This window comes from Notamacropus eugenii, chromosome 3 (genome assembly GCF_028372415.1).
Source record: "Notamacropus eugenii isolate mMacEug1 chromosome 3, mMacEug1.pri_v2, whole genome shotgun sequence".
NCBI classification, from domain to species: domain Eukaryota; kingdom Metazoa; phylum Chordata; class Mammalia; order Diprotodontia; family Macropodidae; genus Notamacropus; species Notamacropus eugenii.
In genome coordinates, this window is record NC_092874.1 from 417,783,827 (window position 1) to 417,801,628 (window position 17,802).

Genomic DNA, 17,802 nt, shown 5'->3' on the forward strand with positions numbered 1-17,802 from the left:
TTCACCATTCTGTTTTGTAGTCAGCAGCAGATTGTTTTCATGATAGCACCTTTGTAGCATAATTTGAAATCTGATACTGCTAGAACTCCTTCTTTCACATTTTTTCATTGATTCTCTTGATCTTTTGTTTTTCCAGATGATTTTTTTCCTAGTTCTATAAAATAATTCTTTGGTAGTTGGCATGATGTGACACTGAATAAGTAAATTAACTTAGGTAGAATTGCCATTTTTATTATATTGGCTCAGGCTATGCATGAGCAATTAATAAATATCCATTTGCTTAGATCTGTATTTGTGTGAAAAAAATTAACTGGGTTTTTATAGTCACTGGAGTTATCTTGGCAGGGAAACTCCCAAGTATTTTATATTATTTACAATTTTTTTTAATGGAATTTCTCTATCTCTTCTTTCTGAGTTTTCTTGGTAATACATAACTATGTTGATGATTTATTTATGTGCATCTTGCAACTTTACTACAGTTTTTAATTGTTTCAGCTAGTTTTTTTTTAGTTGATTGTCTAAAATTACGTAAGTACACCATCTACAAAGAGTAGTAGTTTTCTTTATTCATTTTTTTATTTTTATTTCTTCATTTTTTCTTGTCTTATTTCTATAACTACCATTTCTAGCACAATATTGAATAATAATGTTGATAATGGACATATCTCCACTACAGATAACGTTCTGTCATAGTTTTGGACAGATACTACTTATCATTTTACAAGCAGCTCCTTTTTTTCTGTGTTTTCTAAGTTTCTGTATGGATGTATGCTGTATTTTTTCAAATATGCATATATGTATATATATATATATATATATATATTTGTGATGGAAATCAAATTAGAAACTTTTGCTGCTATTGTTTTACTAAAAGTGCCTCTGATTGCATAATGTGATTAAAGAAGATCTTCCCCACCCATTGATGGGCCTGCCTGTTAAGGGAAGCTTCATTAGGGGAGTTGTTTTGTAGGAGGATCCCTAGTACTTTTTGTTTTTTCTGTTGAGGCACTGAGTCAGAGGATTATGCCTTCTGGTTCTGAAAAGTGCATAAATACTCTGAAGGGAAGGTTTTGCTTTGGGGGTTACTGACTAGAAGTAGAGGACTTTGGGAAGCGCTAAACAAACCTTGCTTCCCTCCACTTTGAGAAACCCCGATGTTCTCTCTCTGGTGAAGATGTATATATGAATGTTAATTGTCAGACATTTTGGAAGCATGTCTGTTGACTTTTGATTTCTCTGTATTTTCTCTGAAGTTCAGAGTGTTGACTTTTCCCCCTGAACTAACTGAATGATACGTGTGCTTGATTAAAGTGATTGTTAACCCCTCAAATGGTGCCTTTCCTGTTAGAAAAGCAGATCAAAGAACCTATGAGAGCAGGCCCCTCTCTGAATGTTGAGGTGCTTACTGTTACAGTTATGTGTGTATATGTGCATATGCATAGTCACATGATTTTGTTAATGATATGGTCAATTATGGTTATATTTTTCCCAATATCGAACCAGCCTTGCAATTCCAGTATTAATGTCACTGGGGCTTAGGATATGATCTTTGTGATATATTGTTTTAATCTTTGTCAGCATTTTATTTAAAATTTTCACATGCAAATGCATTAGAGAAATTTGTCTACACTTTTATTTCTCACTTTTTGGTCTCTGGTTTACATATTACTACCATATATTGTGTCATAGAAGGAATTTGGTAGGATTTCTTCTTTATCTATTATTTCAAATTCCTTGTATAATTAATTACAATGAATAGTCCTTTAAATATTTTGAGGGCAGCTATATGGCACAGGGTGTAGAGTACTCAGCCTGGAGTCAGGAAGACTCTTTTTCATGAGTTCAAAGCTGGTCTCAGACACTAGCTGTGGGACCCTGGATAAGTCACTTACCCTGTTTGCCCCAATTGCTCACCTATAAAATGACCTGGAGAAAAAAAAAGTATAGCAAACCATTTCAGTATTTTCAACAATAACAATGACAACAAAAAAATGGGCTCATGAAGAGCCTAACAAAATTGAAAAATGACTTCACAAGGAAAAAATATCTTGCATAATTCTCTTGCAAATACATCTGATCCTGGAGATTTTTTTGTCATGCAGAGTGCATTATTGATTTTCTAATTTTTTTCTTAGAAGGTGTCATTTAAGTATTCTATTTCCTCTTCTCTTAATCTCAGAATTTTTTTTTAATATTCAAAGATTTCAATTTGATTGTAAGTTTTATTGCATATAATTAGGCAAAACAATTCCTAATTGCTTTTATTTCATCTTCATTGATGGTATGTTCACCATTTTTATCATTGGTACTAGTAATTTCATTTTATTTCTTTGTTAATTGAATTGACCGTTTTTCATAAAACTAGCTCCTAATAATATTTATTGGTTTAATTTTTAACTTTCAATTTTATTAATCTCCTTTCCTTTTCAGAATTTTCATTTTGGTGAGCAAATTAAGGATTTAAATTTGTTTTTCTAGTTTTTTTCTATGAAGTGGTATGTCCAATTCATTGATTTGCTTTTATTTTTATGTAAGCATTTAGATATATAAACTTTACCCTAAGTATAGATTTGGTTGCATGCCACAAATTTTGGCAAATTATTTCATTATTGTCCTTGTGTTTAATTAAATTATTAACTGTTTTTATTATTTGATTCCTTGACCCACTAATTTTTTGGAATTAGATTATTTAGTTTAGAATTATTTCTTTAAAAATATTTCCATTTATTTTTATTTTCAAATTGCATGTAAAAAATGTAACACTTGAAATTTTGAGTCCCAAATTATCTTCTTCCATCTCTACCCTCCTCCCTCCTTGAAAAGGTAAGAAATTTGCTATCTATTATACATGTGAAGTCATGAAAAACAAATTTCCATATTAACCCCATTGCAAAGAAAATACAAGCAAAATAAAAGTTTAAAGGTATACTGCAGCAAAACTAGCCAAGTGGAAAAATATATTAAAAAATGAATTAAAGAACTCCTTGAAGAGCGCATTTGTGTTCATCCTTCATTGCTGAAGAAGACCACGCCATCAGAGAATAACTTGTACTTTACCTTGTTTTGAGTGAGGGAGGGTTGTAGAGGTCACCAGCTTCATTTCTCCTCCAGAGCCATCTGAATCCAGTGACCAGATATTCATCAGGATGACTGGAGATGACCTAGGATGAGGCAATTGGGATTAAGCGACTTGCCCAAGGTCACACAGCTAGTGAGTGTCAAGTGTCTGAGGTGAGATTTGAACTCAGGTCCTCCTGACTTCTGCGCTGGTGCTGTATCCACTGCACCAACTAGCTACCCTTGAGTCACAATTACAGATCTCATGATCAGAGGGCTTAGATACTACCTTAAATAAGTCTGCCTTCATTCTGTGGGGACAGGAAGAAGTAGAAATAGCTGTTCTTTATCTCACCCCTATAGACTCAGGAAGAGAAGGGCAGGAGAAATATTCAATATATTCCTTATATACTCCCGCTACTACTTACAGATCTGCCTTTTGCATCCATCAGTTAGTAACTGCCTCTCCTCTTTTCAAGTCTCCTTTATCCTGTTAAGAACCTTGTTATTATCTATCTACCCTACAGCTTATACTCCTCTCTAATAAGTTCAGCATCAGGTGCACATTTTTCTATACCAGAAAACAAAATGAAAATAAAACAAAAAAGGTCCCTCCCTCTCTCCCTGTTTTTCCTCCTTCTCTTCCTCCATCTCCTCCTCCTCCTCCTATGTATAACTATAGCTGTGGCTACAGATATGAATGATATGTGGGGGGCACAATAAGGTGGCACTATATTAAGTGGACCATATGTTATCTGGCCATAAGAGACTGCATTATATTATCCATAGTAACTAGTGAGAAAAGAGAATGGAGATTGTGTGATTCTTTGTTTCTGTGTTCCCAATATCTAGTACATTATAAAGAACACAGTGCATGTTTAGAGAATGCTCCTTAGTTAATTAAATGATTGATATTTTGATTATTTTTAAGTATTTCTTTGGTATTCATATAAGCTTGCCATTTATTAAAGATAGAAGCAAATTTGCATACTATTAAGAAGGATGTACTTATTTTTACATAAATAATTAAATCTTTCTAAAATATTTGATACTGCAGGATTATCTTCAAAGTTTTGCAACGTTGATTGATATTTTGATTTTATAATCATTGATGCTGAGAATGTTGTTTCCCATAAACACAGAGTACAAAATGGCAAAAGCAAGTTTATGGACATTTCAGAAATTGTTGGAAATTCTGTCCTAATCCCAAGCCGAATTTGATTTAATTTTTTTTAAAGGAAATAAAAGTTTTCAACTAGTGTCTCTTGATAACTTGGCAAATTCTTCTTGAACTTTTAGAGGCAGATGAATGAAGGTTTTTTTTTTTTCAATTGAATATGGTTTATGAACCCAACTTAGTTTTTTTTTAGAATCAAATTTTGAAGAGGAGTATTTCTGGAAGCGTGCCTCCAGGTACTTCAGATGATCAATTAAAACTCTCACAATTAAATCTTTGGAGGGTTATTTTCAATTATAAAATCATCTGTATCTACAAATATTTCTTAAGAAATTTTTCCATCCCATTCTTGTATATGTTAACTTTTTTAGTAAAACTTTCGATTTTATCTTTTAACAAAAAGATGTTACAAATTTTTCCTTGAAGTGATATGTTTAAATCATTGCATTTTTCAAAAATATCCAACAAATAACAGTTCTGAAAGCCATAAGTCATTATAAAAAAGGAACAAAATCATATTTCTGCTTAGTCAACAATATAACCACTTCATCCTTCAATTTCTATAATCTGTTTAAACTTTGCCTTCTTGAAAGTCATCTTACCTCTGCATGTAATTAGATAATAACCTTTTGTAATTGGAGTCCATGTCTTTCTAAAGGTTGAAAACAAATGACATTTAAAGGTATGGCTTTCAATGAAGTTAGTGATTTTGATAGTGTCATGAAGCATATCTAACTCTGGTGATTATTATTATTATTTTTTGCTATGAGTACCTCCCAATGGATCATGCATAAATAAAAGTGATATGTCCATTGCCACTAGCTTTAATTTTTGCTACAAATGCAACATTCTTTCCCATCATTGCTCCAGCAGCATCTGTATTCCAACATAATTTTTTCCATTGTAAACCTTCACTTGTGAAAAACTCATTGACTTAAAAATATATATATTTTCCTTCTTGTGTGCCCTTTCAAAGGTCACAAAGCAATAGTTTCTCATGTATATTTCCTTCATAAACATGTTTTACATAAAGTACTAACTGTGCCATATTAGAAACATCAGTTGTTTAATCTACCTGAATTGCAAACTTTGGGCTGTGCTTAAGCCTGGTAATAAGCTGCTGGAATTTGTCATTACTAATTTCATAAATTCTTTTGGAAACAGTATCATTCAATAAAAGTTTATGAGTTTCATCCCTCTATTTTTTCCCATGCACTATTTCTGACACATTAATAGAGGCAAGTAACATGAGATCTCCTATTGTGTAATGTTTTTTAGTTTTTGGCAATTAAATGAAAAATTTTGAAAGATGCAAGTAACTACATTTTGTTGACAGTAACAAATTTTGTAAAACATTGTTTTTCTTTATTTGATGATTATAAATTATTCAAGAGGGGCGGAACCAAGATGGCAGAGTAGAAAGACACACATACGCTATCTGAACACACAGCCCAAAAAATGTCTGTAAAAAAGAGCTCCCAACAAATTCTGGAGCAACAAAAGCCACAGAACAATGGAGCAGACAAGGTTTCTGTTCCAGAGGGACCTGAAAACCTCTCGCAAAAGGTCCATCATGACCCAGACCTGGAGCCGAGCCAAGCCCTGCCTTGGCTGCACAGCACCGAGAGGAGCAGATCTGAGAAGGCTTCAGGGATGGAATCTCCAGCAGCTGCGCAGGTCCCTCCACCCACAGGTGGCAGGGGTTGGTGAGAGAGTCTTTTTGGGTGGCCAACAGGGGAATAGGGTGTCCCCATAACTCAGGGCCCCTCGGGAGGCAGCAGCAGAGGTGGGAGCAGAGCAGGTCTCCCCAAGCAGGCAGGAGCCCAGATCCATTATTGAAGGTCTCTGCATAAACCCCCTGAGGGAACTGAGCCCCTGAGGTGGCCCTGCCCCCACCTGAGCACCTGACTTAATCCCACATTGAATAGCGGCCCCGCCCCCACCAAAAGCCCTGAGGTTGGGAAGCAGCATTTGAATCTCAGACGCTAAGTGCTGCCTGGGCAGATCTGGAGGTGAGGTGGGTGTGAAAAGAATATTCAGAAGTCAAGTCACTGGCTGGGAAAATGCCCAGAAAAGGGGAAAAAAATAAGACTATAAAAGGTTACTTTCTTGGGGAACAGGTATTTCCTCCCTTCCTTTCTGGTGAGGAAGAACAATGCTAACCATCAGGGAAAAATGCAGAAGTCAAGGCTTCTGCATCCCAGCCCACTCAATGGGCTCAGGTCATGGAAGAGCTCAAAAAGGATTTTGAAAATCAAGTTAGAGAGGTGGAGGAAAAACTGGGAAGACAGATGAGAGACATGCAAGTAAAGCATGAAAAACAAGTAAACACCCTGCTAAAGGAGACCCCAAAAAAATGCTGAAGAAAATAACACCTGGAAAAATAGGCTAACTCAATTGGCAAAAGAGGTTCAAAAAGCCAATGAGGAGAAGAATGCTTTCAAAAGTAGAATTAGCCAAATGGAAAAGGAGATTCGAAAGCTCACTGAAGAAAATAGTTCTTTCAAAATTAGAATGGAACAGATGGAGGCTAATGACTTTATGAGAAACCAAGAAATCACAAAACAAAACCAAAACAATTAAAAAATGGAAGATAATGTGAAATATCGCATTGGAAAAACAACTGACCTGGAAAATAGATCCAGGAGAGACAATTTAAAAATTATGAGACTACCTGAAAGCCATGATCAAAAAAAGAGCCTAGACATCATCTTTCATGAAATTATCAAGGAAAACTGCTCTGAGATTCTAGAACCAGAGGGCAAAATAAATATTGAAAGAATCCACAGATCACCACCTGAAAAAATTCCAAAAAGAGAAACTCCTAGGAACATTGTGGCCAAATTCCAGAGTTCCCAGGTCAAGGAGAAAATATTGCAAGCAGCTAGAAAGAAACAATACAAGTGTTGTGGAAATACAATCAGGATAACACAAGATCTAGCAGCTTCTACATTAAGGGATCAAAGGGCATGGAATAGGATATTCCAGAAGTCAAAGGAACTAGGACTAAAACCAAGAATCACCTACCCAGCAAAACTGAGTGTAATACTTCAGGGGAAAAATTGGTCTTTCAATGAAATAGAGGACTTTCAAGTATTCTTGATGAAAAGACCAGATCTGAAAAGAAAATTTGACTTTCAAACACAAGAATGAAGATAAGCATGAAAAGGTAAACAGCAAAGAGAAGTCATAAGGGACTTATAAAAGTTGAACTGTTTACATTCCTACATGGAAAGACAATATTTGTAACTCTTGAAACTATTCAGTGTCTGGGTACTGGGTGGGATTACACACACGCATGCACTCGCACATGCACACACACATAGAGACAGAGTGCAGAGAGTGAATTGAAGAGGATGGGATCATATCTTTAAAAAATGAAATCAAGCAGCAAGAGAGAAATATATTGGGAGGAGAAAGGGAGAAATGGAATGGGACAAATTATCTCTCATAAAAGAGGCAAGCAAAAGACTTATTAGTGGAGGGATAAAGAGGGGAGGTGAGAGAAAAACATGAAGTTTACTTTCATCACATTCCACTAAAGGAAGGAATAAAATGCACACTCATTTTGGTATGAAAACCTAACCTTACAATACAGGAAAGTGGGGGATAAGGGAATAAGCGGGGGGGGGGGGCGGTGATGGAAAGGAGGGCATGGGGAAGAGGGAGCAATTGGAGGTCGACACTCATGGGGAGGGACAGGATCAAAAGAGGGAATAGAAGTAATGGGGAACAGGATAGGATGGAGGGAAATATAGTTAGTCTTAAACAACATGACTATTATGGAAGTCATTTGCAAAACTACACAGATTTGGCCTATATTGAATTGCTTGCCTTCCAAAGGGAAGGGGTGGGGAGGGAGGGAGGTAAAGAAGTTGGAACTCAAAGTGTTAGGATCAACTGTCGAGTAATGTTCTTGCCACTAGGAAATAAGAAATACTGGTAAAGGGGTATAGAAAGTTATCTGGCCCTACAGGACAAAAGAGAAGATGGAGACAAGGGGAGAAAGGAATGATAGAAGAGAGAGCAAATTGGTGATAGGGGCAATTAGAATGCTCTGTGTTTTGGGGTGTGGAGAGAGGAAAAAAGGGGAGAAAATTTCGAACCCAAAATTTTGTGAAAATGAATGTTAAAAGTTAAATAAAGAAAAGAAAAGAAAAATTATTCAAAATATTTCTTTGTTTTTATTGCAGTATACTGCATGCTTAGTATTAAGATGTCATTTTAGTCTGACTCTTTGCATGCTCTCTGCAGCCAATACTTCATTACAAATTACACAAAGAGGTTTTTCCACACCATTGTCATTATTAGAATTAGATCCATATTGCAAATAACTAGACATATTTTCCTTTCCTTGTCAATTTAGTTTCACTACAACTTAGTAATGAATACTGCTAAATTTGGCCACTTATCCATAACTGAAAGGTATTTCATCCTAAAATATAAATAAATAGTTCTAATAATTTCTCAAATAAATATTAGCTTTAGTTTATGAAATTACATTTGTTTGTGCTTAATTTTAAAAACTGATGTTCATACTTACATACATATATAGTGCTAATGGTCAAAAAATATTATTGAAGGGCTTTTGTCTTTACTTGCTGAGAATAAATACTCAAATTTCTTTAAAAGAAGGAGGTAACAGCAATTTTTAAAATTGAACGTTGTAACCTAGTACAATCGAAAGGTACACTAATTTGATACATACTAAGGAATGATGCTAGGAAAATATAAAAGTCTTTATTTTCTGTAATAAATTATTTTGTTTCTGTAAGAAACAGACAACTGTATGTACAGTCAAAACACTACAATTCACAATTAGAATAGTCTTGCATAGGGGGGCACCAAGACGGTAGAGTAGATGCAAGGACCTGCTCAAGCTTTCCTGCCAAAGTCATTTAAAAACCTGAAAGAATGACCCTAACAAATTCTAGAGCAGTCACAAAATTACAGAGTGAAACAGATTTCCAGCCCAAGACAGCCTGAAAGGCCATCAGGAAGGGTCTACCACACCTGGAACAGAGTGGAGCAGAGCACAGCATAGCTGCGTGGCACAGACAAGACTCAGCAGACTTCAAGGTGCAAAATCACAGGCAAGGTGCAGTGGTTTCCAGATTTCTCAACCCACAAATGCCAAAGACAGCTTCAAAGGTCAGTGAGGAAACTCTTTCAGTTGGGTAAGAGGGGAACTTGGTCGGGTCCCAGTCCCAGTCCCAGGGTGTCTGCAGCCACTGTGGCAGCAGCATCCACTTCTGGAGCTCTCCGTCTACAGACCTTGGGGTAATTGAGCAAGTGATCTGGTTCTCAGTCCTGAGTGGCTGTCCTAGGGTGAGGAGGCATGCTGGTGTGGCAGAGCCTACTTGCATTTCCAGGGCAGAAAAGAGTTCTTTGGGTTGTTCACAGACCAGAACACAGGCCAGGAGAGGAATAAACACCTCTCCCTTGACTGTGCCACTTTGGAGGAACTGAAAATTTACAGGTCTTAGAGTTATCTCAGAGAACAGCTTCATAAAACCTCTGAAGCTTGGGGCAGTATACACTCCATTTGAAAAAGGGCTCAAAAGTTAAGTAATTGGCTGGGAAAATGTTCCAAAGGGGAAAAAATAAGACTATCGAATATTGCTTTCTTGGTGAAAAAAGACTTCTTCCATCCTTTCAGATGAGGAAGAGCAAAGCATACAACTGGAGGAAGACAGCAAGGTCAATGCTCCTACATCCACAACCTCCAAAAGTATGAAATGATCTCAAGCCATAGAAGAGCTCAAAAAGATTTTGAAAATCAAATAAAAGATGTGGAGGAAAAATTGGGAAGAGAAATGAGAGCAATGCAAGAAAATCATGAAAAATGAGTCAACAACTTGCTACAGAAGACCACAAAAAATGCTGAAGAAATTAATACCATTAAGGTTAAACTACTTATATTTCACATAAGTGGATGATACTTGTAACTCCTCAGAACTTTCTCATTATTAGTTTGAAGGAGTATAAGCAGATAGGTAGATAGATATATCAATAGATAGAGAGAGAGCTCAATTGACTATGATGTGATGGTAGCCAAAAAATAAAAGTAATGAGTGGGAAAGATGAATGCATGGAAAGAAAGAAGAAGGGAGAGGTAGAATAGAATAAATTATCTCACATAAAGATGCACAATTGAGCTTTGACAATAGTGAGGGAAGACGGTGGGGAAGGAATTGTAGGAATTGTACACACTCAGTTGGGTATAGATATCTATCTTTTTTTTTTTTTATGGTGCCAATTTTAAATAATTTTTATTCTCCAGGACAAGAATTGCATTTCCACTTGTTTACAGTACTGATAAAGTGCAATGTTGTTCACTTCTCTCCCCTCTGCACACATTCAAGTATTCAGAATGCCCAGATTTATACAGTAGCTTAAATGTTACTTTTAAACTGCCACTGCCTTGGCTACAAATTTTGAGTCCTTCAATTTTTGGAAAAGCTGTGTGGAATGCTCTTTCTTCTGTTGTTTAGTCCACCTCTTCAATGGTGGGTCCAGAAGAAGCACCTCCAGATGGGGCTGCTCCACCCCCGGGGAATCCACCAGGCATGCCTCCTGGCATGCCCCCTGCACTCTGGTACAGCTTGGTAATGATGGGGTTGCAGACCTTCTCCAACTCTTTCTGCTGATGCTCAAATTCTTCCTTCTCAGCAGTCTGGTTCTTATCCAGCCAGTTGATTATTTCATTACATTTGTCAAGGATCTTCTGTTTGTCTTCATCACCAATTTTGCCTTGCAGTTTTTCATCCTCCACTGTAGCCTTCATGTTGAAAGCATAGGATTCAAGAGAATTCTTGGAAGACACCTTGTCTCTCTGCTTCTCATCCTCAGCCTTGTATTTCTCAGCCTCCTGGACCATACGCTCAATGTCTTCCTTGCTCAGACGTCCTTTATCATTGGTGATGGTGATCTTGTTCTCCTTGCCTGTGCTCTTATCCACAGCAGAAACATTGAGAATGCCATTTGCATCAATGTCAAATGTCACTTCAATCTGAGGAACACCTCTGGGTGCTGGGGGGATTCCTGTATGCTCAAATTTGCCAAGCAGGTTGTTATCCTTTGTCATTGCCCTCTCACCTTCATAAACCTGAATAAGCACACCAGGTTGGTTGTCCGAATAGGTGGTAAATGTCTGTGTCTGCTTGGTGGGGATGGTGGTATTACGTTTGATCAGAACCGTCATAACTCCACCAGCAGTTTCAATTCCAAGAGAAAGAGGAGTGACATCCAACAGCAACAAGTCCTGCACGTTCTCAGATTTATCTCCAGACAAAATGGCAGCCTGAACAGCTGCACCATAAGCAACAGCCTCATCAGGATTGATACTCTTGTTGAGCTCCTTGCCATTGAAGAAGTCTTGCAAAAGCTTTTGGATTTTCGGAATTCGAGTGGAACCACCCACCAGGACGATGTCATGAATCTGTGATTTATCTAGCTTGGCATCTCTTAAGGACTTTTCCACAGGGTCCAGCATACCACGGAAGAGATCAGCATTCAGCTCTTCGAAACGGGCTCGAGTGATTGATGTATAGAAGTCGATACCTTCATAGAGGGAGTCAATCTCAGTACTGGCCTGGGTACTAGAAGAGAGGATGCGTTTTGCACGTTCACAAGCGGTGCGAAGACGGCGAACAGCCCTCTTGTTCTCACTGATGTCCTTCTTGTGCTTTCGCTTGAACTCGGCAATGAAATGGTTGACCATTCAGTTGTCAAAGTCCTCCCCACCCAAGTGGGTGTCCCCAGCTGTGGACTTGACCTCAAAGATGCCATCTTCAATGGTAAGAATGGAGACATCAAAAGTACCACCTCCAAGGTCAAAGATCAACACATTTCTCTCAGCACCAACCTTTTTGTCCAAGCCATAAGCAATAGCAGCAGCAGTTGGCTCATTGATGATTCGGAGCACATTGAGACCAGCAATGGTGCCAGCATCTTTAGTGGCCTGACGTTGGGAATCGTTGAAATAGGCTGGTACTGTGACGACAGCATTTGTGACGGTCTTCCCAAGATAAGCTTCAGCAATTTCTTTCATCTTGGTCAAGACCATAGAAGACACTTCCTCTGGATAGAAACTTTTGGTCTCCCCTTTGTACTCCACTTGGACCTTAGGCCTGCCTGCATCATTCACCACTGTGAAAGGCCAGTGCTTCATGTCTGACTGTACAACTGCATCATCAAATCTGAGACCAATCAGACGTTTGGCATCAAAAACTGTGTTGGTGGGGTTCATTGCAACTTGATTCTTTGCAGCATCACCGATTAAACGTTCTGTGTCGGTGAAGGCGACATAGCTGGGGGTGGTCCTGTTTCCTTGGTCATTAGCAATGATCTCCACTTTCCCATGTTGGAAGACTCCCACACAGGAGTAAGTGGTGCCAAGATCAATGCCAACTGCGGGTCCCTTCGACATGGTTTCTGGGGAACCGGAGGTCGTAGCTGACCGCTGTGGAGAAAGAAGTTGCTGCTGCTGCGCTGAGTAGACCCTAGATATCTATCTTAACCTGCAGTAAAGTAGGAGGGGAAATGGATAAGAGTGAGTGATAGTGCTCATATAATAAAGTATAGGGTGGAGGAGCAGTAGTCAAAAGTAAAACACTTTGGAGGACAGACAGGGTGAAAAGATAGAGAAAGAAGGATAAATGGGAAAAAAGTAAGATGGAGGAAATGCACAGTTAGCAATCATAGCAATGAATGCAAATGGGGTAAAATGACCTATAAAATTGAAGCAGATAGCACAAAGGATTACATGACTTAGACATAAAAAAGGTGATATCATAAGTAAATTAGGGGACCATGGAGTAGATAATCTGTCAGATCAATGAATAAGGAAAAAATTTACAAGTAAAGAAGAGGTAGAGAATATCACAGGATATAAATAGGATAATTTTGATTATATTAAATTTAAAAGATTTTGCAAAAAGAAAGACAATGTAGCCTAAATTATAAAGAAATAAAAAAAGCAAGGCAGAGGGGTGTTTATGACATATTTCTCTGATAAAGAAATAATTTCTCAAAGATGTAGACAAATGAATCAGATTTATAAGAATACAACTCATTCCCCAATTGATAAATGATCAAAGACACAAATAGGGAAGTTTTCAAGTTTTCAGTTAAAGTAATCAAAACTATAAGCATATGAAAAAGTACTCTAAATCACTCATTGATTAAACAGATGCAAACTAAAACAATTCTGAGGTACCACATCACATTTTATCAGATTGGCTAATATGACAGAAAAGGAAAATAAACAATGTGCAAGATGATGTTGGACAATCGGGATACATCCGCTGCTTTTAGAGTTGTGAATTGTTACAAACATTCTGGAGAGCAATTTGGACTTATAAAGAAAGGGCTATGAAACTGGGCATATCCTTTGACCCAGCAATACCAATACTAGGTCTATATCTTAAAGAGATTTTTTTAAAAGGGGGACAGGACATATAGGTATAGCAATGTTTATATCAGCTCATTTTGTGGTCATAAAGAATTAAAATTTGAGGGGATTTTATCAATCAGGGCATGGGTAAACGGTATTTGGGTATGTGATTGCTTTAGAATATTATTGTGCTATAAGAAATGAAGAATAGGATGATTTCAGAAAAAAACTTGAAAAACTAATATGAACTATTGAAAAATGAAATGAGCATAATGCTTATTGTTAATGTAATTTTGCTTCTTAATGGGAACTTTTTTCTCATTCATTAATGGGCCCATGTAACCTACTTAAGTCACATGGAAGCTTGAGTCACATGAGCCTAAGTCACATGGAACATGAAAGGGTGAAGAAGGAGGGATGGAGCAGGAAGGGTAGAACATGAAGAGATGGAGCTAGAGTAGAGCTGAGACCAAAGTTAGTCAAAGAGCAGTCAGAGCTGGGGAAGACAGCTGGGGAGCATGAATGGGAGAGCTTATTTGTGATTTGCTTAAGGGAATGGCTTTGTGGGAAGCCTAACTGAGGGAAGGCTTGGGGCTGGTGTTTTCCTTTGTATTATTATTATGTATAGATTTCTTTGTTATTATGATAGATTTGGCTTTCTGGTGTTGAGATTCAGCTTTCTGGTATCTGAATAACTGTTTTGGTTCTGTCTTCCATGTGTAGAGACTGTTATATTTTGTGATTCAGAATTGTGCTGGATTCATGGGTGCCATAGGCACTGTCAATATCGCATCATTGCCCCACGTAGCCAGGAGACCATTGTGTACAATAATAGCAATATTGTACAATGATCAACTATGAATGACTTAGCAATACATTGACTAAAAATATTATGAAGTATTTATTATGAAAATGCTATCCACCCCCACAGAAAGAACTTATGGAGTCTGAATATAGATTAAATCATACTTTAAAAATCATTTTATTTTTCATTTCATTTTTGTTTTGTTTTGGTTTCTGTTTTCTTTCACATGACTAATATGGAAATAACTTTTTTATGAGTGCACATGTATAACCTATATAAAAATGCTTGCTTCTCAATGAGTAGTGTGAGGAGGGATGGAGGGAAGGAAAGGGAGTGAGCATAAGAGTGTGAGTGAGAATATGTGCATGAGAAATAGAGAAATAGAGAGAAAGGGGGGGGGAGGGAGAGAGAGACAGAGAGAATATTTGGAACTCAATTTTTTAAAAAAAGTTATGCTTCTCTTGAGTCTTGTATTTGAAACTCAAATTTTCTATCTTGCTCTAGTCTTTTTATTATGAATGCTTGAGAATCCTCTATTTCACTGAATATTCATTTTTCCCCTGGTGTATTCTTCCTTGTAATTTTTGCTCTTTCTTTAGTTATTCTCAGAATTCTTGTTGAACTTGTGTCCAATTGGCATTTTTCTTCAGGTCTTTGCTTATACGTTTTCCATGTTGTTGCCTTTTTTTTGAGTTTGTGTCTTTATCTTCCTTGTCACTATAGTACCTTTTTATGGTCAGGTTTTACATTTGTAGTTTGCTCATTTTTACATTTCATTTTCTGTTTCTTGACTTTAAATTTTGTATTAAAGTTAAGTTCTCCTCACCTGGGTGTGAGGAGGGCACTTTCCAAAGTCTTTTTGTACTATGGTTTTCAGCTAGCTCTGGGGAGCTGTTGGTGTTTCCAAGATGGTATAATGCAGGAAGGGGTGTGATCCATGATCTCCTGGTCTGATCTCTATATATTACCTAGAAAGAACACTTGCTTTCTTATAACCATAAATGTTCGTGTTCCTCTCAGGTCCAGAATTGTGACCTGGAACTGTGTATGGGCAATGGATTTGCCAAATAGTGCTTGGTCCTAGCATAAGAGTCCCCTATAATCTCTTTCTGACCAAGAATCCAATCTCCTTACCATTTTTGGCCTGAGAGCTCTTAATCTTCTGTAGCTGCTGCAGCCACCTACAAGCTTCACAGCCAGTGTTGCCACTTGTGTGCTCTACTCAATCCCCACCTTAGTATCATAGACCTCTCTTTCTAACTTCCTAAGTTTTCTTGTACTGGAAAATGTATCACCCTCATCATTTGTTGGCTATGCCACCTCAGAATTTGATTTGATGAATAACATGGAAGTTATTTAGAAGAAGAGCTTGGCTATAAAGCCTCCTCTACTTTGCAATCTTGGCTTTACCCCTCTGAGTCTTTTTCTTTAAGCTACCATTTTATTTTCAGATCTACATTCTCTTCCTTCTATCACCACACCTCTCCTGGCATGAAAAAGCAAAGATAAAGCCTCCATTACAAACATATGTAGTCGGGTCTATGCTTGAGTCTTACTGTTGAAATGATTGATTCTATCAAGCAAAGGTTGGAAATAAGAAATGACTTTATTTTTGTTATATAACAGATAACCTTAATACAAAGGTTATCTAGTGAGTTATACAGCTCAAATCACAAGTGAACAAGGGAAAAAGGTAAGGATAGATAGGAAGAATTAAAGAATGAACTTGAGAACATCGGACACCAGCTACATAAGTTGTGAGACTTTATTTTTTTGTAAATTTTTATATTCATTTTAAACTTAAATACAAAATGAGAAAAGAATAGAAGAATGTTTCCATGTAATAGCAGAATAAGAGAGGAATCAGTATGTAATAATAAATTTCCATTTCAAGAAAACCTGTATAATAAATAGTATATTTTGTTTTCAAAGCTACACAGCTTTTCTTAGCTTCAGTGTAGGTTTTCTTTTGTTCTCTGCTGTGCACTTTTTACATTGTTTTCATCTCTCTCTCCACAGTTAAATCACACACACACACACACATCTATAAACATATACACTCTTATGCGTATGTGTAAGATCATATTTTGCATGTTTCCACTTGTCATCTATTTCTGAAGGTGGATAGAATTTTCCTTCACAAGTCCAAGTGTTTCCAAGTTTTTTTTTTTCCCCCATATCAACTTGGTCATCATTTCCTACACCACAGCAATATTCTGACACAATCACATCCTGAGAGGTTGTCTATAGAATTCCCCACCATCTCCGCCCCAGTTTTCTACATTCCTTCTATTCTTGATGCCATTGGTTTTATTTATACAATAAAATTTTAATTTAAATTAATCGAAATTATTCATTTTGCACTTCAACAATACTCTCACCTTATAATGTAGCCTGAGATCTGATACTGCTGAATCTCCTTCCTTTGCATCTTTTTCCCTTGGTTTTTTTGAAATTCCTGATCTTTTCTTCTTCCAAAGGAACGTTGCTATTATTTTTTCTAACTCAGTAAGATTTTTTAAAAATAATTTAATTGGTCTGGCATTGACTAGATTCGTTAGGTACAATTGTTATTCTTTTATTACATTGGCTTTGCTTATCTACAAGCAATAAATATTAATCCATTTATTTAAAGCTAATTTTAATTGAATAAAAAGTGTTTTATGTTTATGTTCATATATTTTCTATGCTTGTTTTGGGAGGATTCTCTCAAATATTTTATACAGTCTAGCTGTTTTAAATAGACTGAAATAGAGATGGAGAACCTGTGATCTCAAGGCCACATGTGGCCCTTTAGTTCCTTAAGTGAGGAACTTCACAGAATAAATCCCCATAATGAAAATATTTATTCTGTAAAACTTGTACTCAGCCAAAAGGCCACCCCTGAGGAGCCAGAAGGTTATATGTGGCCTCAAGGCTACAGTTTCCCCTCCCTGGGCCTAAAACAATTTTGAATAGTATTTGTGACACATGGTGTAGTTTCCCTATTTTTTTTCTTTTGATTAAATATGTTTTAGCTTGAACTTTGTCTGAGATCCTGATTACTACCCATGCTTTTTTTTTTGTATATTAAGATTTTTCTCCATCCTTTTATTTTAGCTTTGTCTGTATCTCTTATTTTTATTGTTTCCTGAAAACAATATGTTGTTGAATTCAACATTCTAATTTGTTTTCTGTTTCCATTTTGTAAGTAAATTCTTCCCATTCACATTCTAACCCATAATTACTTGTGTATTTCTCTCCTTCCTGTCTTTTCTCACTATCCTTCTCATCTTATTCACCTTATTCCTCCTTAGTCTTCTACTTTATTTTTGCCCATTATCTTGCCTTCATATTCCTTAACCTGCCTATCTCTGTAAGAGTCCC

General features: G+C 36.8%; 1 pseudogene across 1 annotated transcript; it reads right to left on the minus strand.

Moving 5' to 3' along the window:
* Nucleotides 1-10,489: 10,489 nt before the first annotated feature.
* On the minus strand, nt 10,490-12,704 carry LOC140497337 (heat shock cognate 71 kDa protein pseudogene; annotated as a pseudogene). Its single transcript, XR_011964624.1, has one exon. The product of XR_011964624.1 is annotated as a heat shock cognate 71 kDa protein pseudogene (transcript).
* Between the last annotated feature and the right edge of the window lie 5,098 nt (nt 12,705-17,802).